This window comes from Macrotis lagotis, chromosome 3 (assembly GCF_037893015.1).
Source record: "Macrotis lagotis isolate mMagLag1 chromosome 3, bilby.v1.9.chrom.fasta, whole genome shotgun sequence".
Lineage (NCBI taxonomy): Eukaryota > Metazoa > Chordata > Mammalia > Peramelemorphia > Peramelidae > Macrotis > Macrotis lagotis.
In genome coordinates this window covers 174,409,484-174,433,714 of record NC_133660.1, presented here as the reverse complement: position 1 = coordinate 174,433,714, position 24,231 = coordinate 174,409,484, and the positions used below count along the sequence as shown (strand labels likewise).

At 34.3% G+C, this 24,231-nt stretch overlaps 1 protein-coding gene across 12 annotated transcripts in view; it reads right to left on the bottom strand.

Annotated features, from left to right (window-relative positions):
- The window catches only part of APBB2 (amyloid beta precursor protein binding family B member 2), a 419,679-nt gene that overhangs the window by 314,871 nt on the left and 80,577 nt on the right, over positions 1 to 24,231 (bottom strand). The window contains exon 1 of one of the 12 annotated variants that reach the window (XM_074229548.1): positions 15,008 to 23,952. The exons of the other annotated variants lie outside the window; for them this stretch is intronic. The gene's annotated coding sequence lies outside the window, so the exon portion shown is untranslated. Of the gene's footprint in view, positions 1 to 15,007; positions 23,953 to 24,231 lie in introns of those variants that run through there. 12 annotated transcript variants of the gene reach the window in all.

Here is a 24,231-nt window from a genome sequence, read left to right as displayed (position 1 = left end):
CCAGAGATCTAATTGGCCAAGAGCTGGTCCAACATGAGAAATAAAAAAGCAGGCTTTACTATGCACTTGGCAATGAGGTAAGGAAAAATAATCCTTTGAGGATTTACCTCACTAAAACATATTAAAGAAAGTTAATTAGGGAAAGGTAATTAAGGGATGTATATTTGCAAGGGAAACATTCATTAACAGTGTAACTTCTTCCATAGAATTGTAAACTGAATGGCACCTCATCTCTTTGGGTCTCCATTTCATCATTTGTAAAATGAGGCAAAGTGAAACAATCAAGTAGGATTCCCTTTGGTCCAAAGTCTTGTGATTCTATGACATTAGGTTACATCTGGATGAATTTTTGGCAGAAGAAGTCACTGGGAAATAAGTATTCAGGTCACATTCATCTTTTCTACTGCAGTCCAATAATGGAAAGTACCCTACATTTGATAAGTCCATACACATTAAAGCAGAAAGAGTGATGATGAATAATGCAGGATTCTGGACCCAGCTAGAGAACTGACCCTTGGGATCCCTAGATCATATCTCATTTTAAAGTTATATAAATGTAAAGCTGTTGTTTGGTCTTCAGTATAACTGCCAAAAGCTCTGGTGTTTGAATAGTAATTGCACTCCTATTTATATAATTATTCCATTGGAAATATTAGATGATTTTTCAGGTTAATTAAATATGAGGAGATTTGTAACAACTTCAAATAACACCAAAATGATCTAGGACTTATTAAATAATAGAGCAAAATAGAAGATTGATACAGATATAGGATAACCAATTTTTTTATGAATATCTAGAAGGCCTCTAAAGTCCTTGCTTTTGCCAAAAATCTATTATTTCAGTTTCCTAATGGTAGAATTTGTACAAACTTGTAAATAATAAAATAGACTCTGCTGAAAGAAGATGCTTTCACCATGATCCTATTTAGTCCATTAATAGCGTTTGAGGGCCTTTGTTGAACAATGAACAGGGTATTAGGAAAAAGATACAAAAGGAATCACAGATATGTGTTCTATCCTCAAAGTGTGTAAAATCCATATAAAAAATAAATCATCCACAAACCTACTCTTGAGATAAATAAAGGTATTCAGCTTTTAAAAAGAATTTTATTGATAAATTATTTCTTTATACCACAGTCATTTCTGAATGCCACTATCAGAGAATTACCACTGTGACCAAAAAAAAAAATCTAATATCTAACATTTATAAAGTACTTTAAGTTCTGCAAGCTTAACATATGATCACCCCAACAACTTAGGATAAGTGCTATCATTATTAAAAAAGATAAGTGATATTATTATCATCATTTTACCAATGAACCAACAGAGACTAAGCAAGGAAAAGTGAGTAGCCTAGGGTTACAGAATCCAGGTCTTTCTGATTTCAAATCTAGCATTCCATCCACTATGTCAAGTTTCCCAGTTAATTAAGATCTATAAAAGAAAATGATCACATATGACTATACATGCAGAACTTTCTTCCATAATCACCCACCTCTCCTCTGAGAATAACGAAATAATATGAACTGATCGGGGTGGCTAGGTGGCGTACTGGATAAAGCACCGGCCTTGGAGTCAGGAGTACCTGGGTTCAAATCCGGTCTCAGACACTTAATAATGACCTAGCTGTGTGGCCTTGGGCAAGCCACTTAACCCCATTTGCCTTGCAAAAACCTAAAAAAAATAAAAATAAAAATAATATGAACTGATATGAATCTAATGGAATGATGAAGGGAACAATTTCAGAGAAACATGGGAAAACTTGCATGACTTATACAGATTGAAGTGAACAGAACCATTTGTCTCTATAAAGACAACCTGGAAAGCTCTAGCTCTAAGTACTCTGATCAATGAAATGACCAATCACTATTGCAGAAAATACTTGATGAGACAAGCTTTCTACTTCCTGAAGGGGATGCATTCAGAGTATAGAATAATGCACATTTTTTTGGACATGGTCAATGTAGGAATTTGCTTTGCTTGAATAATACTTAATGATCGAGGGCTTTGTTTTTCTTTATTTCTCAATGAGAGAAGGGAGGTTAGAAAGAAAAAAAGTATTTTTTGTTCATTTAAAGAAATAAAGTTAATTTAAAATATATATGCTTATGGTAATATATTCCTTTGTATGATCTTTTAGGTGTTTCCTAAAACTAGGATTATATGGATAATTGTGGCAGAAGCGATCAGAAAGCTCAGGAATAAAATCATAGCGACAAATCTTTAAGTTCTAGAAATTCTTCAGGAAAGTATAAGATCTACCTTCTCTATAAAATCTTCCTTGGCTAGGGAGGAAAGTTAGCCTAGTTCTTAACTCTTTCAATACAAGTAGTATACATACATATATATATAAGTTTATCTGATCTATGATGGACTATAAATTCTGAATGGCAGAAACTCTCTCATTTATGTAGTGCAGTCCAGAATGCAAATAATACCAGGTGACTTGGGAATGTTCAATCTAAGCCACCTGAACTAAAAAAAGAAAACAAAGAGCATTAAATTTCTCCACATACTTATTTAAAGGTATCTGCAAGTTGACATGAGGTGTGATCATAAAGTCATGTGAATGATTTTTTTAAACAAACACTAAAACTTATATCTCTAAATGTTTGCCCCTGCCTTCAAAGTGGAGTCCTTAAGAAACTAAAGGGGCATTTATTCCAAGAATGTTGCCACTGTTCAAATACTTAGCAACCCTCTTGACATTGCCTTTAGAGGCTGGGGAACATTCTTTTGAACCTCCCAAGCTGTGGCAAATCTTTGTCCTCTGAAAGAGTGTTTGATTGCTTTGGAAAGTGCCAAAAGTCACTTTGAGTCAGTTCTGGGGAAAATGGAAGATCAAGGTGGAAAGCACCATTTAGAACAAAGGAAACCAAGCCTAAATGCTTCTCTGAGGCAAGTCTGTCCTCATATAATTCCTAAACTGATTCTTAAGGTTAAATAATAATATAAATAATAACAACAACATTACTGGCATTTATACTGAGCTTCAAGGTTTACAAAGCACTTTACAAATGTTATATCATTTAATCTTCACCACAAGCCTGGGAGGTTAGTTCTATTATCTCCATTTTCACACATGAGGAAACTGAGGCAAATGGAGGTTAAATGACCTATCCAAAGTCACACAGCTAGTAATTATGTAAAGTAAAATCTGAACTCAAGTCTCCTTGATTCCAGGGTCCATCAATACCCACAGGACTGCCTGCCTAAACACACACACACACACACACACACACACACACACACACACACACACACACACACACAGTGTCACCTACTGAACCTGTAGCAAAGTAGAATCAAAATTCAAAATTTAAAATGGGCAAGATTGGCCAGGTGCAGAAGTAGCCCGCTATAAGATATACTCTATAAATGAAGCAGACAAAGAAGTATTAACAGAGGTAAAATGTGCTATGTAGCAACAGCAACAATAAAGACCTTGAGAGGCTGCAGGGGGTTGACTCCTAAGTTAGAAAGATCTGGGTCCAGGTTCTGACTTGGACACATGCTGGCTGTGGGATACTAGACAAGCCTGGACAACTTCATCTCTCAGCATCCTAGAAAATTGTCTAAGACCCTAAACTGCAAAGCAGACACAGCTACATCAGTGGAGGGAATTGCCTCCCCCCCCCCACTTCTAAAAAGAAAATCAGTAACTGACAATTTATATAGTTCTTTAAGATTTACAAATTATTTTCTTAAGAATTCTGTGAAGTTAATTAGTGTCTATATAGGGTACTAGTGAAATAAGGAAAGCTTAAAATTAGCACTGTACCTTTCGGGACACTCAATATTATTATTCTCATTTTATGGACAAGAAAATTGAGAGTCAAAGGTATTACAAATTCTGCCCAAAGTCTGCCTTTCTCTCTCTCCCCCTTCCCCTTTCCTTCCTTCCTTCTTCCTCTCTTCCTTTTCTTCTTCTCCTCCTCCCCCTCCCCTCCTCTTCCTCCTCTTCCCCCCTCCTCCTCCTCCCTCTCTCTCTCATACATACATAAACACACACACACACACACACACACACACACAAACACACACACAGTCACAACATATCCCAAGTAAATAACATGTCTGAGTTTCCTCATCTGTAAAATCAAGATAATAATATTGTTGGGGCAGCTAGGTGGCACAGTGGATAGAGCACTGGCCCTGGAGTCAGGAAGACCTGACTCAGACACTTAATAATTGCCTATCTGTGTGACCTTGGGCAAGTCACTTAACCCCCATTGCCTTAAATAAATAAATAAAAAGATAATAATAATATTGTGCCTACCTCTTGTCATTAAGCTCAAATGAGATAAGAGTTGTAGGTATTCTTATTATTATAAAACACTTTGAGAATTGCAAAATTCTTTACATTTGCTATTTCATTTGATTCTCATAATAACCAGGTGATACAGATGTTATTATCCCCATTTTCAAGATAAGGAAACTGAGGCTTAGGAAAGTTAAGTGACTTAGGACAATCTATAAATGTCTGAGGCAATATTTAAACTCAGGTCATCCAGAGTTCTTTTAAAAATCTTGAAACAACATAACAAATGGCAATTGTTAATCTAGTGTTCAAGAAATGGCATTTAAAAAGGTAGACAAATATGAAATTTAAAATAAAGGCACATTCAAAGATGCTGGGTTTCTTCAGTACTGTTCAAAGGATAATGAAATTATCTAATAGGATGTCCAGTCACTCAAAAGGAAGATTCTGTAATGGAAGAGAGCTTATTCCAAAGGGCTCTACTGTAGCCAACAACAAATATTGTGCCCTCAAATTTCCTTTAATTTCCTTTATTTGTATTCCATGCCTGCAATTAAAACCTCAATCTCACTAAGGGCAGGCCCTAGAATACCAACAAAGGCTCAGAAGTTTAGAGTAAGAGATTTCAAATTCATCCCCTTATGGGGGAGGGGGGTTCTCATTATTACAAATGAGAAAACTGAAGCCTAGAGAGTTCAAGCGACTGGCAAGCCAGGATCATAATGCCAAGTATCTGAGGAAGAATTTCAAGCTGGGTCTTCCAGACTCAAGACCCAAAACTCTATCTACTACAGCATGCTGACTCTCCCAAAGCTGCAAATGGTCATAGAAAAGTTACATCCTCCCAAGTTATCAGTATTCCAGTCTAATGAATCAGTATGGTGGAAAGGCTAATCACCTCAGGATGGACTGAGAAAAATGAAGCAGCAGGACTAGAGGTCAGATCTGATCTAAGTTAAACTTAAATCCACCAATGAGCTGCCGGAATAATAGAACACTAAGAACATCCATTTGTCTACACCTTCCCAACCAGATTCTCTTGGAAATTTGATTCCAAAATAAGGAACTCTGAACAATCACCTTATTACTTAATCACTTTTCAAGGTTATCGAAGAATAATATTCAGAGGGTGAAGTTTTCAAGCTGTCCTTTAAAAGTCAATCCTGGTACCTTCAATGTAGATCCACTTTATAAACATGTTTCAGACTGAGTTGGGTGCATAGGGATCTCTATTCTCTAGCAATATGTGGTCAATATATCTAATGAGATCAAGTGATATGCAAAATTTAAAAAGCCTATAGGGCGCATATCAAAAGTTATAGTGCAGTTTTATGCCATTAAGGTTTATTGTTCATTATTAAAGCTTAAAATTGCACTAAGACTTTGGGGATAGCTTATGTAAATATGAGTTCTGATTTGATAACTATTCTTATATACAAGAAAGGGGACTTTATTAGTTTTTCTTACTTGTTTTGACTGAATGGAACTAGTCCTATGAAGAAAGATCCCTGTGAAATTAGAACTTAAGTCTGAGCCAAGTATTAATTTGATTTCCAGGGTCTATAAGAATAACCACAAAATTAATTATTTATTTCCTTAGGTAAACATATCAACTCCAAATTACAAGAGATAATAGGTTCATAGATTTAATTTGGAGAAACCTCAGAGGCCATCTTCTCCAATGCTCTTATTTTTGGATTTTAATTCTTGGAAAAATAGATTATAATTTAATAGTAACCAAATAATGTAAACATGAATGGATGAAAAAATAAAATTTTAAATATGGAATAGAGGTCAGTAAGTAACTAAAAAACAAGAAATATTAAAAGCACTAATACATATTTATGTATATATATTTATACTAAGTCACTAATTTTAACCTTTTCAAATATAATTCTATTACAACACTAGGTTATTTAGAACCTGATTTAGATTATTTTTTCATTACAATTGCATTTTTACATTAAAAAATCATAAATTCTAAACATCCAAAACAAATATTCTGTCACACTTTGACATATTACAAAAGTTCTTCTAGCCTTCAACTAATTAAACATCTATTTAAGTTAGTTTTGAGATCCAAAATCCCATTTATATTTTCTAATTTAACATTTTTATTTTGAGTTCCAAATTGTCCCCTATCCTTTATTCTTCCCCTCCCCACCAAGTAAGAAGACAAGAAAAATTATCCTCATTATACATATGAAGTCATAAAAAACATATTTCCATATTAGTCCAGTAATCAAACAGTAAAAAACAGTAATCAAAAAATACACTTCAGTCTGAATTCAGAATCCGTCAGTCTCTCCCCTAGAGGTTGAAAGCAATTTTCAACAGAAAACTTTTGGCACTGTCATTGTTCTGTATTCATCAGAGTGGCTAAGTCTTTTATGTAGATTACCATTATACTATTGCTATTACTGTATACAATATTCTCTGGTTCTGATCACTTCAATTTGCATCAACTCATATATATCTTCCTAGATTTTTCTGAAATCTATCATTTCTTAGAACATGATAGCATTCCATCACAATCATAAATCACAAATTGTTCAGTCATTCCCCAAATGATGAGCATTCCCTCATCAATTCTTTGCACTACTAAAAAAAACCTGCTATAAATATTTTTGGATAAATAGGTCCTTTCCCCCTTTTCTTTGATCTTTTTTGGGATACAGACCAAGTGGTGAGTAATATTTGTTTGGTAAAAGAATATATAGATTTATAGCCCTTTGGGCATAGTTCCAATTGTGGGTAGATCAGTTCATAACTCCAGCAACAGTATACGACTATTTTTCCACATCCCTTCTAGCATTTGCCATTTTTTTCTCTGCCATGTTAACTTATCTAATCAGCATGAGATGGTACCTCTCCATCCCTTATTTTCATGAATAAGGAAACTGAGGTTGAGAGATGTTTAGTGGCTTAGCCTAGAAGGTTCCACAAATTGTCCATGAAAGAGGTGAGATTTGAACCCTGGTCCTCTAACACTAAATTTAGTTACCTTTCTAACTAAACTACATTGTCTTGTTAGGACATTAGGAATTCAAAGACATTGTTGATTGCCTGCTCTACAAAATAAAATATTTTTAAATCACAAGCTACTAATTATCTTTCAATTTATAGTCCTTAAGGACAGGTTATTCCTTATAGACTGAGTGCCATAAATGCCTGAGTATGTAATAAAAACATTTATATGGCTGATGATTCATTCCATCTAAATTATACCACTTTTTCTTTTATTCCTATTTAATACAAGTCACTAACATAAAAGGTGCAAAGATGGAAAACCTCTAACATAAAAGCAAAAATAATCTCCTTGGCCATGTTATAATTTAAGAAGATATTCCAAATTAGTTTTATTTTAGATTTAATATGCAATTAAGCATAAAAACAATTTTGATGATTACTTAGCACTTTCCAGATTGGTACTGTAAAATAAAAATATTATCTCAAGCTAATCCTGGGACAGAAAAAATGCTTAGATACCAAAAATAAATAATCTTTTCTGGTTAAGAATCAATAGATTAAGAATCCCCAAGCAAACTCACACATGAAGAAAACAACTATTATGAAAACATCAAGAATGTTGAAAGAAGTAACTTATTATGAAATACTTCTCTGTCTCCAAAGAATTAAAACTGGTGACCTTGGACAAGTCACTTAACCCCATTGCCTTGCCAAAAAAAACCCAAAATATTTTCTATGGCAAATTGTATTTTAGTTCCAATCAAGTGGTTTACAAATAAACTTAAGGAACACAAGTAGAAAACTGCTCCAATTTTACTTAAAGAGTTAGTATTCACATGTTGTGAGATCTGTATCCTAGGGAAAAAAAGGAATATACCCTGAATCACCTATATATTCAGACTCTAAGCAGCAAGCTGTTTATAGTTTTGGGGGAAAAAAATATGGGAATCTTTTTTTAAGTGACATTTTTTGACCTTCAAGTAAATAAATAACTTTAAACTTGTATTAAATACTTTCAAGTTAAACAGATTATTAAAAATATAAATAAAGTTCTATTTTTCACCAGGCCTCCACATGTTTAGAAAACCAGGCAGATAAAGGGCCCTTATTCATCTTGCTTCTCAAATAGATAGGCTTCAATTTAATATATGGGCTATATCTGCAGATATACGTTTATACATATCTAGATATACATCTATATGTATCTAAATGCATATCTATGGAGAAAGAGCTATGATATAGCTATAGAAAAGGATGGATGTGTAGATATATATATGCATATATACATATTTATACACACACACACACACACACACACACACACACACACACACACACAATGTTTCTATAAGTAGACCTGATTTTAGCCACATTGTAGAAATTTGGACCAGAAAAGCAAACTTCAACATTAGTATAGTTTTATGTTGTTGTTTTTAACTCTTCCTCCCCCTACACCCATATACACATTCTCTCTCTCTCTCCCCTCTCCCCCCACTTCTCTCAATTTTCTTCAAAATAACCTAGGAAAAATATTTCTGAAAGAAAGACTCAAAGGTCAGGCTGAACTTTTGAGTCTTGGTGACTAAAGCAATCTAAAGCAAAGGAAAAGTCAAACATCAAAAAGATCAAATATTTAATAAACTGATTTATCCCTTCAAGTCCTTAAACAAAAAGACTCAATTCTATAGGGAATGAATTATCCTCTGGGAATAAACTTTTCATGTCAGCAAGAAGAATAAACCTTCCAAGAACATCAGAGTGGAGAGCAATTTACTGAATGACACTTCTGTTTCTTCAAAGAATTAAAGTGAGTTTTGTACAAGTGAGAATAATTTATTCAACAGGTGAACCAGTCTTTTAATTTTTTCAGGAGATTGGTAAAGAGAAATTAGTGAATTATTATTTTTTATGAATATGTAAGTTAAAAAATGAACAATTGAAATGGGAAATACTTAACCACTGTTGAATGATACAATCCTCTCTTCTCAAGTCAACAAACAATGAAACAATTATTAAACACCAGCACTGAGGATTGATACAAAGAGGTAAACACAAAAAAGACTAGGCAACAAGAAAGTGCAATGATTAAAGCACTGGGCTTTAATCTACCTGAGTTCAAAATTGGCCTTAAACACTTAGTAACTATGTGACCCTAGACAAGTTCCTTTACCCTGTTTGCCTCAGTTTCCTCATCTATAAAATGAACTGGAGAAGGAAATGGCAAACCACTACAGTAACTATGCAGAAAATTCCAAATAGGATCATGAAGAATAAGACATTACTAAAACAACTCAACAACACAGCAACTACAAAAGGAGCTAGATCACAAAGGTTTTAAATGTCAGTCTGAGAATTCTGTATTTTATCCTATAAGTAATAGGGAATCATTAAAGATTTCTGAGGAGGCTTAACATGGAGTAATATATATTTTAAATATTTGAAATTAAATGCCACAATTGTACATATATAACCTCTATCAGGTTACTCACTGTCATGGGGAGGGGGGAGGGAAAGGAGGGAGGCAGAAAAATACTGAACTCAAAAGCTTACAAAAGAATGAATATTGAAATGAAATGCTAGAGGAAGAGGAACTGACTCAGTGAATAAGATATGGAATCATCACTGAGTTCAAATCCAGTCTCAGATATTTACTAGCTGCATGCTCCTGGGCAAATCACTTCACTTCTGTTTGTCTCAGTTTCCTTATCTGTAAAATGGGAATAGCAAGAGTACCTACCTCTCAGGGGAAGTTGTGAGGATCAAAAGACATAATATTTGTAAAGAGCCATCTAAATATTGTCATTATTATAATAATACATATAAGGGGAAGGGAGGAAAGCATTTCTTTTCCTGATGGAACACTTTTGATAAACTTCACTTGTTAATAAAGACAAGAGTTTTCTGAATATTTCTGATTTTTCTATCATTCTGTGTAATTTCATTCTATTATATTTTAAATGTCTGGAAAAATATCATATTTTCAAGTAATATACAATATGTTTATACAGAATGCATCCTATTAAACTGCTTTAAGTAAAACACATGTTTTCAATTGGGAATTGGTTTGGGAAGCAGCCACACACTTTTGTGATCCAGAACATTTTTTGAGTTTGATCGGTACATTATTAGTCAGTTAGGAAAGTGAAAAAAAAACACATATGCACAAAAACTTCTTATAAGCTTCCACAGCAGCAGAATATGCCCCTTTTTCATGATAACAGAACTCTGCAGATTATATCTGGTGACGATAGAAGAGAGAAATCTTTGAAGGTAAATAACATTTGAGGACACAGGACAAAAAAAGGCAAAAAAAAAAAGCTCAAAAGATTTACTCTCTGTTAGAGTAAGGATACTCTCTTAAAGTATATGTGCTTTTTAATGATAACTGATTTGACTTTCATATTTTAACATGAAATAAGTAAAGATAAATAGTCCCTCTAAAACCCTTACTACAGAGCTTTTTTAACTGGAATAGCTGTTGCTGCCAATGTAGTGACAAGTTTTATAGAAAACCCACAAATTCCATCATCTGCCACAGACCGCATGGTAGAAAATGTTCTCTCTCTCTCTCTCTCTCTCTCTCTCTCTCTCTCTCTCTCTCTCTCTCTCTCTCTCTCTCTCTCCCTCCCTCCCTCCCTCTCTCTCTTACACACAGGCTGATTCAGCTTAAAAAAAACTTCTGCTCCAATTTTAATGAATGCAGCAAATCTTTCAATGATCTAAATAGCCACCTTGATCTAACTGCCTCCTTGAAAGAATATATTCCTGACTACAAATCATAACTGCAGCAATTTCCAAGGTGGACTGTCTCATTGCAACAGAAAATATGTCCTATCCCATCCATCTGTAGGGTGTTGTAGAACTATCAGACTGAGAGCCACCGTATTAGCTAAACAAGGCAAGTCAGCTATAAACAAAGTTTATTTGGAATGGATGTCACCACCCTTCAGAACCCCCTCCCTCCCCTTTCCTTATGCTTTCAATATTGCTTTGCATGTCCCACTCAGCACTTTCTCATCTCAGATTTATCCTCCATCTTCAGTCAAAATATTTCATGCCACCTTAACCCTTCAGAGAAGATGGAATTACCAATCTTTTGACCCTATGACAAAGTTCATTCTAATACAGTGCTTTACTATGAAGTGCCATATTTTTACTACGAACACAACTGTCTTTCTAGGCTTTTCAAATATACCCTATTATACTAGGCTTGGAATGAGAACTATTTAATTTGATGGTTCCTAGGAACCATCAAATTTGCTTCAAAAGGCGCCCCCAAAATCAGCCAAAATATTTGAGCTTCTAATTTGAGGCAGAAGCTTCCAACCTGTTCAACTATGCTATTTACTCTTGCTTCACTTATGAAACAGTAATTTACAATAGTAGAAAATTGGAAGAAGAACTCTTCTTGGATTGAAATGCTTTGAAAACTCACTACCACACACACACCTGAATGCTATTTTTTGAGGAACATAAAACTGGCTGATGGAAGACAGAACTTAAGTTACTAAAAATGTGAAATTACTGACTGAATGATAGAGAAATCAAAGAGTGAGCCAAAGAACATTAAGTTAAATGAACCTACAAGCAAAGATAGGAGAGCCACTTGTAGTGTGTGGTATGGAAGAGATTCTTAGATGACTACTGTGGCCTCTTCTCTGAGGTTCTGTGAGTTTTGAGTCATGAAGCCTTTGTAGAGAAGGGTCTCATCAGGAGGAGAAGGCTTTGAGTGATTGAGAAAGGCCTAAAGACTTTCCTACAGTGGAGGAGCAAACCCTAGGAGAGTACTTTGTGTTGGTAACTCTAAAGATCCCTGGAATAGATTCAGTTCACCAGAGGGAAGAATTGTTTTTATTCTGCCTTGGCTAGAGTATAAGTTTTACAAGTCTTTATGGTTTTTCTGACAGTTTTTTTAAAATAAAAAAAACAAGAACTGTTTTCTATATGATGTTTTGTTAATCTAAACAGGAGGAACTGGGGACACTCTTATAGACAAATTCTAATTTTGTCAGGAAAACAAACCCCTGTGTTGGCTCATGTGCAACATACCTTCATAGTTATAAATCTTTAGAAATTATAGCATCACAGTCTGAAGCTGGAAGGGGCCTTGGAAGTTACTGAATACAATCCCCTCATTTTTATTGTGGAAGAAACTGAGGTCCAGAAAAATGAGATGGTCCATGGTCACACATGTATTGATTGCTTTAAGTAGAATTTGAATTTATATCCTTTAGATTCCAAATTCAGCCTTCTGTCCACTATACCATAATGTCTCTCATGATTTAATCTGGGTCCCCCTTCACCAAACAAGTCTTTCCAGAAATCCAAATGAATGCTTGTCAGGTATATTTTTAAAAGGATTCTTGTTTAGGCAGGATCTGACCTAAAAGATCTTTGAGGTCCTTCCCATTCTGAAATTCTGTGATTCTGTGATAACAGAATTCAAATGTAGCCAGTACTTCTCTAAAAGAAGATCTAATGCAGATGTTTTTTGTCCTTCAGTCTCAAAGAAAACCATGACATCAGGGAAGTGATGCCATGATATTCAAGTTAATGGATATGAGTGAGGGGGTGCTGGACTAAAAGCCTCACTTTCTCCTCCAGAATCATCTGGTCAAATGGCATGGATCAGGACAACTGAAGATGACCCTGAATGTGAGGCAGTCAGGGTTAAGTGTCTTACCCAAGGTCACACAGTTAGTAACTGTCAAGTGAATGGGGCCAGATTTGAATCAGGTCCTCCTGGCTTCTGGGACAGTGTTTTACCTATTGTGTCATATAGCTACCCCAGTATAGAAGATGGAAAAGAGGAAAGGATATTGAAAGGGAAACTGGAAAAACTTCCTAGAACCACCACCAAGGCAATCCACTGCTTCAAATTACTTTGATTCACATTACACTGGGGAAAAAAAATTAGTCATAATCCATATCTCTTGATACTGGAGTACACGAAATCACTAAGAGAAAGTAAAAGGGGAAAAAAAGGATCTAGGACAAAATCTTGCCCAAATTCCATATTTCTGACAGTATCATCATTTTTCTAAAAATTCAGGCCCCATACTTTGAAATCATTTTATATTACTTTTTTTCACTTGATCTTTAATTCATCATTAAATCTTATTTTTACCTTGGATACATAGATAACCATTTTGACCAGTAGCTTTGTCTTTGGATACTTTCAGATTAAGGTAATCCTGAAACGTTTAATTATATGTCATACTTCTATTTTATTCCCCATTTTGGATAAAGGAAGACAGAGACTGATTCATTGGAATTTGGGTCTGATGGCTACATCCATCATTGCATTCCTAAAGAAATCTTCCCAAATGGCTAAATTAGCCAGGAATTACAGATAGGATAAATAATCAAAGCATACAGCATCTGGGTTGGTTAAATCCTTCTCTTGGGAGGGAACCAAGAAAATAGGCAATAGAAAGGATCATAAACCAACAACCAGGATACTGTTTCTAAAAAAACGTTAATAATAAGTAAGACCTAGTTTCATACTTTAAGCTTCCTTTTACAAGCATTTCCAATTATCTTATCCTTATATTTTTTTCCTAAAGTCTTTCCTTTTGTTAATAAACCTTACTAAATTGATTCCTGTGGTCTGGAGTGTGTAGCAGCAGGAAGAAGAAAGAAACAGGTAAAAGATACTTGAATCAGATATTTGATTATAGCGGTGGCAGCAGATGGGAGAAAGGTAATTAAAGATCAGGTTTGTCAGATGTCTGAGCCCAGCAAGTGAAGCAGACTGGAGCACCAAGCAGATCACCTCAATCTGAGATTTAGCAATCAGCGAGGTTTGGAAAGTGGAAAAGTGGGCCAATGGCAAAGCCCCCTGAAACAATTCCAAAGAGGTGATGGAATTTCTGGGAAACCAACCAAGATCAACAAGGTCTAAGGCCCAGGCTTAGCTCTTTCACAGCTCTGGCTTTCCAAATGACAATACCCCATATCCAGGTCCCTGGTACTTTACCTGCATGTATTACTGGGATTAATTTCCTCACATTCAGTCCTCAGTTTCTCCTCCCTGATCACTATGGTAATCTAAGGCTAACAAACTTCCTAACACAGTACTTTATCACATGATTCCTTTACTCTAAATCTTTTTGTGACATTCCAATTTGTAAGAAAAGTTCAAAATCTTAGACTTAAGGATTCATAGCCTGGTTTCACATACCATTTCCAGAGTGATGAAACTCTACTTCAACTAGGATGATCTCCTTACTCTCCAAAAAACTTCCATATGTATTCCTACCTCCCTACCTTTGTTCATGCCTTTTATTCTACCTAGGATTGCATCCTTTTTTTAATATCCTACCTATTCTAAAGGTCCAGTTTTTTAAAGTAGAAGAGAAGAAAAGAAGAAAGAAGAGGAAGAGGAAGAAGAAGAAGAAGAAGAAGAAGAAGAAGAAGAAGAACACAATGATATTAAGAATATTGGGATACAATCCCAATTCTGCTAATTGCTAGATGTATTGCCTTTGGAAGGTCATATACATCCATTCAATATCTAAGCTTGTTCTTCTATTAAATGAGCCCTAGGGACTGTTCCAACTCTGAAATCTGATGGTGCTACTCTAACTCATACTGACTTCCCCTTCTATGAAAATTTATATCATTCATTTTGGCATTTATAATCCTTTAATCCTATCCAGAGAATCAAGTAAAGGAATGACCCCATCCAATAAATATGTCTCCAGTTGAATTACAGAAAGGCGTATCTCACAGAAGAGTACAAAATGATAGGACTATACTAACTATTAAGCTTACCTAGTCATCAAGCAGTTGAGGCAGCTGGGTGGCACTGATTTGGAATCAAGAAGATCTGGTTTGAATTTTGTCTCAAACCTGCATGAGCTGAGTGACTCTAGGCAAGTGACTTAAATCCTCTTTGCTTCAGTTTCCTTATCTGTAAAATGGTGATAGTAATAGCACCTTCCTTCCAGGCTCAAATGAAAGAACATATACTTTGTGAATATTTAAGCATTCTATAAATGCTAACTATTAATAAGTTTCTTTAGAATTATTATTTTTATCAGGCATACATATAGCAAGCACAGTATCTCTCCCATACAAGATAAATCAATATTCTTATATTTAATTAAAATATGTCAGGGAGTGGACATAGATACAGCCTATATATTATATATTGAGTTTAGAAAACTGACAAATCAGATTCCCTTAAGGATTCCAGTCCATCTACATTATCAAAAAACCTTGAAATCTGGGAGTAAAAAAAGTTTGGTATTATTCAAGTTTTGAAGAGACAGAAATTTGGATAACTCCCATGGGGGGAAAAAAGGTAAAACAGGGTATTAAGTATGGTAGATAAATTGAAAGAGTTACTTTTTTAAAAATTTCACTTGGTTAACATCTGTCTAAACAAAAGGCCTTGAAAAAGTCTGAAAGGCTTTCATACTCTTCACCTCTGAAGAGCTATTAACAGCAATTTTATTAAGATTAATTAAAAACTGCAGATGTTTCCTAAAGAAAGTGATCTGTACATTTTGTGCCATCTTGCTTGAACATTTAGGAAAAAAGAGAAAAGAAAATGAATTCTTTTTTTCATATTCAGAACAAATAAAAGATACATTTCATGATAACTGAAGTCCCTATGCTTTTATTCTAATTAAATAATCTTTCCTCCTCCCCCTTCCCCTCCCTTCAAAAGATTGTTATGGATTGACAATTTACCAAATCTAAAATATTTAAAACTGAGAAGGGAAAAACTGAAACATTAATTTCATATTAAGTTTTCCAAGAGCTGAAGAGTTAAATGGATACTGCTCTGGAGGATATTAAAAAGGTTTCCATCTCCTCTGGAATCTCTGCTCTCATGAATTTTTATTAGAAAAAAAACAAAATTAATATACAGAATTTTAAAGTTACTGAAAGGCCATATGGAATTTTCTTCTAGTACCTACAGCTATTATTTCAAGTCTAAGCAGGTCTTTCTTAGCAAACAACTTCCCTGATTAGTGATCACCTTCTGGGAATTTTTATGGCCATTTTCAGTTATGTGGTTTGCTAAGCAAACAGTCAAGAAACTAAACAGAAGGATACACCCTCATTCCTTCTTTTAGATGGTTGAGTATAAATGGATTTTTTTTACCATTAATCAATATAATAGTTTAATATGTTACTTTACATCTAATAGATTAATGCTTTCATTTACTCCTGACACACACACGCACACACACACATATATACATATATATTTATATATAAAATTTTAATTCTTAGTTTTAAAAGATGTCAAGACTTAAAGAACCCTACATCTGAAAACTTGCTCCATGTGTGAAAGGGACAAGGTCCCCAAAGTGCTGATAATTTTTGCCACCTTGGAAATCCACAGACTTCTCCTCTAAGAGAGAGACTTGGACTAACCATCAGCCTCCCTCTGCTTATTTTAGTGTTAAGATATTTACAATATCTGAACACTAGGGAAAGGTGATCAAAAATATTAAGGTTACATTCAGAAAGGTATAGGTTTTAATATCAGGGCAGGGATGGTCCCTTTGTACTTTGTCCTGCTCAGACTACAAACCTATAGTGCTTGATTCCATTCCAAGCATCACATTTTAAGAAAGACATAAATAAAGGATTTGTCAGTAGAGGGCAAACAGGATGGCCAAAGGCCTGAAATCAGACTATATGGAAATGAACTAATGAAATTAAGATGTTTGGTTTGGAGAAAAGAAGTTTTAGGGGAATAAGATTAGGAGCTGTCTTCAAGTATTTGAAAGCTGCTCATGTGAAAGAGGAATACAGAAATTTTATTTGGCCATAGTGGGCAGAATTAGGACAAAGTATAGAAGCTGCAGAGATTCAGTTTTAGTGAAATTTTTCCTGACAATTATCCCCAACTCAAAAGAGCTACCTTAGATGGTAGGTTCCCATCCAAAAAAAGATGATCATTTGTTGGCTATGTTGTAGGGGGAAGTTCTAGTTCAGGTATAGGTTGTACTAAGTTGAAACTCTCTAATTATATAACCATGAGCATATCATTTCATTTCCCAGCTTTCTTATCTTGAGAACCAGACAACTAGATTATCTCCAATTTCCTTTCAATGCTAAAAGTTTCATGCTTCTAAATCTTTTTTAAAAACTTTACAATTATCATAGGACAATTGAAAAGTATGAAAGGCAGATGGAGTAAAGGAGACGTAAAAAGAAATTCAAAAACCTTTAAAAAGTGGAAACATGAGATAATTATAAAATATTGTTGAGGGAGTAAATGGATTCTGTTTCCTTCATCAAGAAAAATGAATCTCCAGGGAAGGGAGTAGTCGGGATGGGCAGAGATAATGCTCATGGAGCTAGTTTTATGAGAGTGAAAAAGACTCGGCAAACATGTTCTCATGTGATTCTCATAAAAACCAAATGAAGCAGAAAAAAATTTAAAATGATATTCTCGAATGACCTTAACTGTTTATCAGACACCTTCCCAATCATTCAGGGATCTGTGATTTTGTCAAGGTGGGAATCTCTTCCACTGACATAGACTGTAGTTCTCATGAGTCAGTCAATTAACTAAGCTTTTATCAAACAACTATTATGGGTCAGGCATTATGCTGCATCTAGATATCAAAGTTGAAAAATTCATTATATTTAAGACTGAAGAATTTCTCTGAACTTAGGTAGGTAGATTGATTCCTTAACAACAGATATCCTTGTGCCCCAATTCAAAACCTGTCCAGTTTGTAGAACTGGTCAACCAGTTGGGTCACTTTTTGACAACCCAGGGTCATCTTTAGGCCACTATGAGCTACAGAATAGAACTTTGTGAAAGGAATATCAATCACATGAAAGATAAAAATAAGTTTGATTCCTAAACAAGTAAAGAGTAAACTAATTGAAAATAGTTTAGGTACTTAAATTAGACTGACTGGTGTTTATACTAATTTCTCATAAGCTCCTGGCTTGGATGTTTTCTACATAAAGGGCTATTTTTTGATAGTTTTCTTTTTTTGGTCAACATAATTTAATAGTGTACTTTTGCTCATTAATAAAGCATTGATCCTCATTTGAATAGATGCTGAAAATCATTTGACAGCTGAAAATTAGACAAATTCTGAACAGCTGCCCTGTGTGAATACAGATCATATTTGGGACATCATAAATCTTAATGTTTTATTACAGAACATGAAAAGGACAAAGGTGGACATGGTTTGTTAATATGTCTGTAATTACATTCAAATAAAGACTATTTGACTGTATGTCACTCAACTATGATGTCTTTGAGATCATAAATGAAATCAGACAATTTAATAGGTGCCAAAGCATGAGTAAAAAGGTTAGGAAGTAAAACATGTAATATTTCAAACATAATATGTTTGCCAGGGAACTTTTTAATAAACATAAACTATAACTAATATAATTTCTCCTGAAGAAAGTAAATGGTAAAGATTCTCTCTATTGTTTCTTTTTATTTCTGGCATTGCTATTAGCTACTGAGTTGTTTTTTGTTCTAAATGAATTTACCTATAATTGCAGAGGAGCCTATACTTATCACAAATTTCACTGCGACCCTTACTTAATAGTTGTATCTTCTGAATTCAGATATCTTTAGACATAACTCTATTCAAACAAATATTTTAAGTCACTTTTATTTCAATTCTCAAAGCAAAAAACTGGGTTATATCTTCCTGGTATATATTTCTCAAATAACCTTTATTTTTGTTGGTCACTCAGATTTAAAAGAAGTAGTACTAAAAAAACAAAACAAAACCAATGTATATATTCCTGGGGAAGACACAGGATGTCAGCTTTTGATCTGTTAAAGATTAAAAAAAAATTTAAGAGGAAAAAATATATCCAATTAGCTCTACATGAGTATTTCAATGTTTCTAACACTATGAGAACATAGTAGGAACAAAAAGAATACCCAGGTAACAAATGTTTCAGTTTTCACAGTTACATTTAAACCTAGGAAAAATTGGCAGTGAACCTGCCTTATGGCAATTCAAGTTCAAATAAGAAGATTAAAAAGAAGGGGCAGAAAACACAAGAATTAAACCCTCTAGGATGTCAGAGGCAGAAATGAGAAAAAGGAGGCTAAGCATGTTCTGACCTAACAGATAAAGATAGAAAAAACTACAAATTGTGAAAACTTGATTTTAATCCAGACAAGTAGGGGACATCAGTTGTTAGCTGGGTGACATGCCTCTAAACTTATGACTGCAGGGGTTTTGTTTTTTAGGCTTTATCAGTTGTTCCAGTGGATAACATAGCTACATCAAAGGCAAGTTTGCATTCTGTACATGCTATCATGAAAAATTCTCAAGGTAAAAAGAAATAATTGGCAAGAGATTAGAAAAGAACCTGAAAATAGTCTCTCTCCATTCATTTGCTCTCAACACTTGTCATTTTATCTTGCTATATAATCTGCCTCCCTTTCAAATTAAATAACATTTCCATGAGAATGATGAAGCTCCGCCCAGATGCTGAACTCTGACAGAAGTGGCATGATATGATGGAAAGACTGCTTAGAAACAGGAGAGACCTGAACTCCATCTCTCTGGAAGATTAGTTCTATATGAGATGGGCAAATGATATCACCTTTCTAAGCTTCAGTCCCCTCATCTGGAAAAAAAAAGACAAAATTTTACTTGGAATATTGTGACGGTCAAGGAAGATCATGTATGTAAAGGACATCCCAAACCTTAAAGTGTGATCCAAATGTCAGGGTGTGGGTTTTTTCAAAAAAAAATTTAAAACCATGCTGGGAAAATTCTGATTTAAACAAATTTATGATTTCTTTTTAGTATTTTGTGGATATGTTATAATTAAGGCAGGGAACTTGAGATGATAGATTTAGAAAGAGAAGGGACCTTATAAATCAGGAAATCTATTCTTCATAATAAAAATCAAGTCTATTTTGGTTAAATGGAGAATTACAGAGATTAAAGATACTCCTTTCTGCTGTTTTTGGCTCTGGGGCAACAGATCTAGTAATATGGAAAGACTTAGAGAATGTGATTTGATTTTTCCAGTGTCCACTCCACAATGAATTCATAGGTAATTTCTCTGGGAAATCACCATAGACAGGTACTTATTACAATGTGACTTGGCAGAAAGATGATAGACTAGCTATCATCAGCAAAGATTTGTGACAAACTGATATGCAAGAGAAGCCAACCAGTGACATCACATTTAAGTGGAAGTTGATCCCCGTAATAGTCTGAGGTTGCTGCTTCTCACAGAAAGTTTTCATAGAAAAGTCATGTTGTGAAGGCTCAAGCAACACATTTCACCAACATCATTCCCCAGGACTAGTCCTACTTTCTGATTCTTTTTCCATGGCATTCCTTAGCTTGGCCTTTCCCCTTCAATCCCATAGCCACCATCTAAATCTAGTTCTCCAACTCCCATAATTTAGATTACTACAAAAGACACTTTATGATCTTTTGATCTTTAGTCTCTTACAACTCTTATCCATAAAACACAGAACTGCTCTTCCAACATCATTTTCACTAGATCACTCCCTCGGTTAAAGAGACTCCATTGGCTCCCTATTACTTACCACAACAAATTAACTTTCATAGACTAGTATTAACAACCTTGCACCTACCAGTTATTCCATGTACCTAACTTCCTTTAGCATCATTCCCCTAACTGGGCCCATGGTTTGAAATGAAGCAATTTGCATTGAGTTTCCAAGAGAATTTGTTCTTGCTTTTATTTCTTTGATCAGCAAGTTCCTCTACCTCCAATACCCTCCCTACTATTCTTACCAATCTTTGAATCCTTCTAGATCACAACCCTTTAACATAGTGGTAAGATTAGGAGTCTGAGGACCTAGGGTCTGAATCACACCTCCATCATTGCTATCTATGTGATACTAAGCAAGTAATTTAACCTCTCTGTAATATGATTTACAAATCTGTAAACTGGAAGGGATAAACTAAATGATCTTTAAATTCCCTTGATTTTTGGGAAACCTATAACCAAATAATTCTTAAGGGAGTGAGAAAGGAGGAAAGGGTTTGAAGAAAAGCAGTTTATTAGCCTCCAGACATCTATTTCCTCAAAAACCTTTACTCAACTGTTTTTACATACTAGTTGTGAACCTTCAAAAGAACAAATACTGATTTCCTGTCTTTTGATAGGTTCTCATTGTTGCAAATATGACAGAACAAAACAAAAATATTTATATGGTCCATGATTGAAATAGGAGGGACCAAAATTCTGAGTTTCCTGGATAGAAAAGGAAAACTGGAGCTTTGCAGAGAAGAGCAGCTATTATATCATAATGTTAAAATAAACTCTGTGATACCTATTCATACTTTGTCTGCTACTGAAACAATTATATTGGCAGTAAATACTACACCTCCACCAGCAGTTTAGCTTTGACATTCATAGGTTTATTGCCCATTTGATGTAGGTCTAGACCCTATTGGAGCTTCTCTTTTGAAGACTTAGAAAATAGGCAATTAAAAAAGTCATAATAAAAAATTAATTCTAAGGAAGAAATATACACATATATTATCAGTAAGAGATCTATTTCTCACTTTATGCAATTTATCTATAGGTGATATATTTAAAGATTTTTATGAGCAGACTAGATTTAATTACTATTTCAATATGGTTGAGATTTTGAATTTTTTATTACAAAGAACATGAAGTTTAAATCCTATTTACATCTATACATACACACACACACATATATATATGCATTTATATAATATATACATATGAGTTTGCCTACAAGAATGTATTTTCAGTCTATATATCCATATCCATATATCCATATATATAAATATGCATATCCCTCTTCACAATGCACATTGTACATAAGATGTACCAAATAACTGATAAAACAAAAATTTATTCTTTCATATTGTTTTCTTACTCTTAATTTTCCAATTAACTTCTGGAGTCTCTGTGGTTACATGACCCCAGTAATACCATGACAAGGTCTGAATCTCAAAGAGATTTTTTTTAAAGTACCCAAATGCACAAAAATATTTATAGCAGCTCTTTTGGTAGTGACAAAAAGTTGGAAATTGAGGGGTTATTCATCATTTGGGGGATGGCTGATTGTGATATATGACTGTGAGGAGTAATATTGTGCACAAAAAATGAAGGGATGGTTTCAGGAAAAAAAAACCTAGAAAGAATTACATGAACTGATACAAAGTGAAATGAGCAGAACCAGAAGAGAGTATACAAAAACAGCAAAACTGTATGATGATCAACTATGAATGATTTAGCAATTCTCAACAATATAATGATCTACATCAGTTCCTGAAGGACTTATGATGTACAAATGTTATCCACCTCTAGACAAAGTATTACTGGAATTTGAATGAAAATAAAATCATATCATTTTTGTTTTACTTTTGGGGAGTTAAGTCTGTATTTTCATTCAGTCTTTTTTTCAATCAGTCTTTTTTTCAATCATGTCCAACTCTTTGTGATTATACTTGGGATTTTCTTGGCAAAGATGTTAGAATGGTTTGCCATTTGCTTCTCAAGTTCATTTTACAAATAAGGAAAGTGAGGCAAACAGTTGAGTGATTTGCCCAGGGTCTGAGGCCACAGTTGAACTCTGGAAAATGTCTTCCTGACTTGAGATCTACACTTTCATAGTATGACTAATGTGGAAATATATTTTAAATGACAGCACATGTATAGCCAGTATCAAATTGTTTACTCTCTCAGGGAGGTGGAAGGGCAGAGTTGAGAGGAAAAAAATTTGGAACTCAAAATTTTAAAAAACAAATACTAAAAATTGGTTTATACATAATTGGAAAAAAGCAAAACTTTCTTAAATATTTAAAAATAAACAAAATAAAATACCTAAATGGTCAAAAAATTTATGTTTAAAGAAAATTTTTCAGGATCTTCTTCTCTCATCTATTTACTCTGATGCGTATTAGCTTTCAGGGGTTTAATTCTATGTAGATGATTCTAAAATCTAGATATCTAACACCAATCTCTCTCCTAAACTTGTGTCTCATGCCAATAAAAGCCCACTGGTCTCTAATAGATGTCCCATATTCATCCAAAACAACTGGCTAGAGTAGAAATAAGCATTGAATTTAGAGTGAGAAGATCTGAGTTCAAATGCTATCTTTGATTATCTATGTGGTAACCTGTATGATTTTAGTCAAGCCTACCTGGACTGTATCTATAAAATAAAGGGTAGAGGGTAGGAGGACAAACTAGATAGACCTTTGAGGTCCCTTCTAGTTCTAGATCTATGATTCCTAATCCCAAAAAAGAAATTTTTCTATTCCTCCCTTTCCCAAACCCTTCTTCCCAACTTTCCCATTTCTTTTAAAAAATCCACCATATTTTCGGGAACTTAGGGTAGAAACTTTGAAGTCATGCTCAACTCACACTTCTTTACCCTCAATATCCAATTATTTGCAAAGTCATACTACAAAATGTTTCAAATATTTCCCTTTGTTCAACACGTACATAACTTGTACCAGAGGTCGTCTTCAATACTTCTCATTTTGACTAGTTCAAAGGTCTCCCAGTCTCTACTTAACATTCTAGCCAAATTGATATTCCCACTTATAGAACATTTCACCTCTCAATATTTAGGCAGGATATTCCAGACCTAATGCCTTGAATAAACTCCCTCCTCCTCTTCTCACTCTTAGAATCACTAGCTTCAAAATTACATTCAAGTATCTTCTTAGGAAATAAATCTCCCCCACACCCAAAATGATTCTGTATATAATTTTGTGTGTGTGTGTATATATATATATATATATACATATATATATATATATACATATATGTGTGTGTGTGTGTGCATTTCCCTCAGCAAAATATAAGATCCTTGAGGATTTTATCTCTGTACTCCCAGCATCCAGTACAGTGCCTAGAAAGTAGCAAATACTTAATGAATGTACAAATGATGTCAGACTTAAGCTGTTTGTGGAAACAGACCCTTTTATTAACTGTAAACACAATTATTAGAGGAATCCACAAAATGAGAGGTTATGAGAAAGGCATACAAAGTTTGCTTTAACACC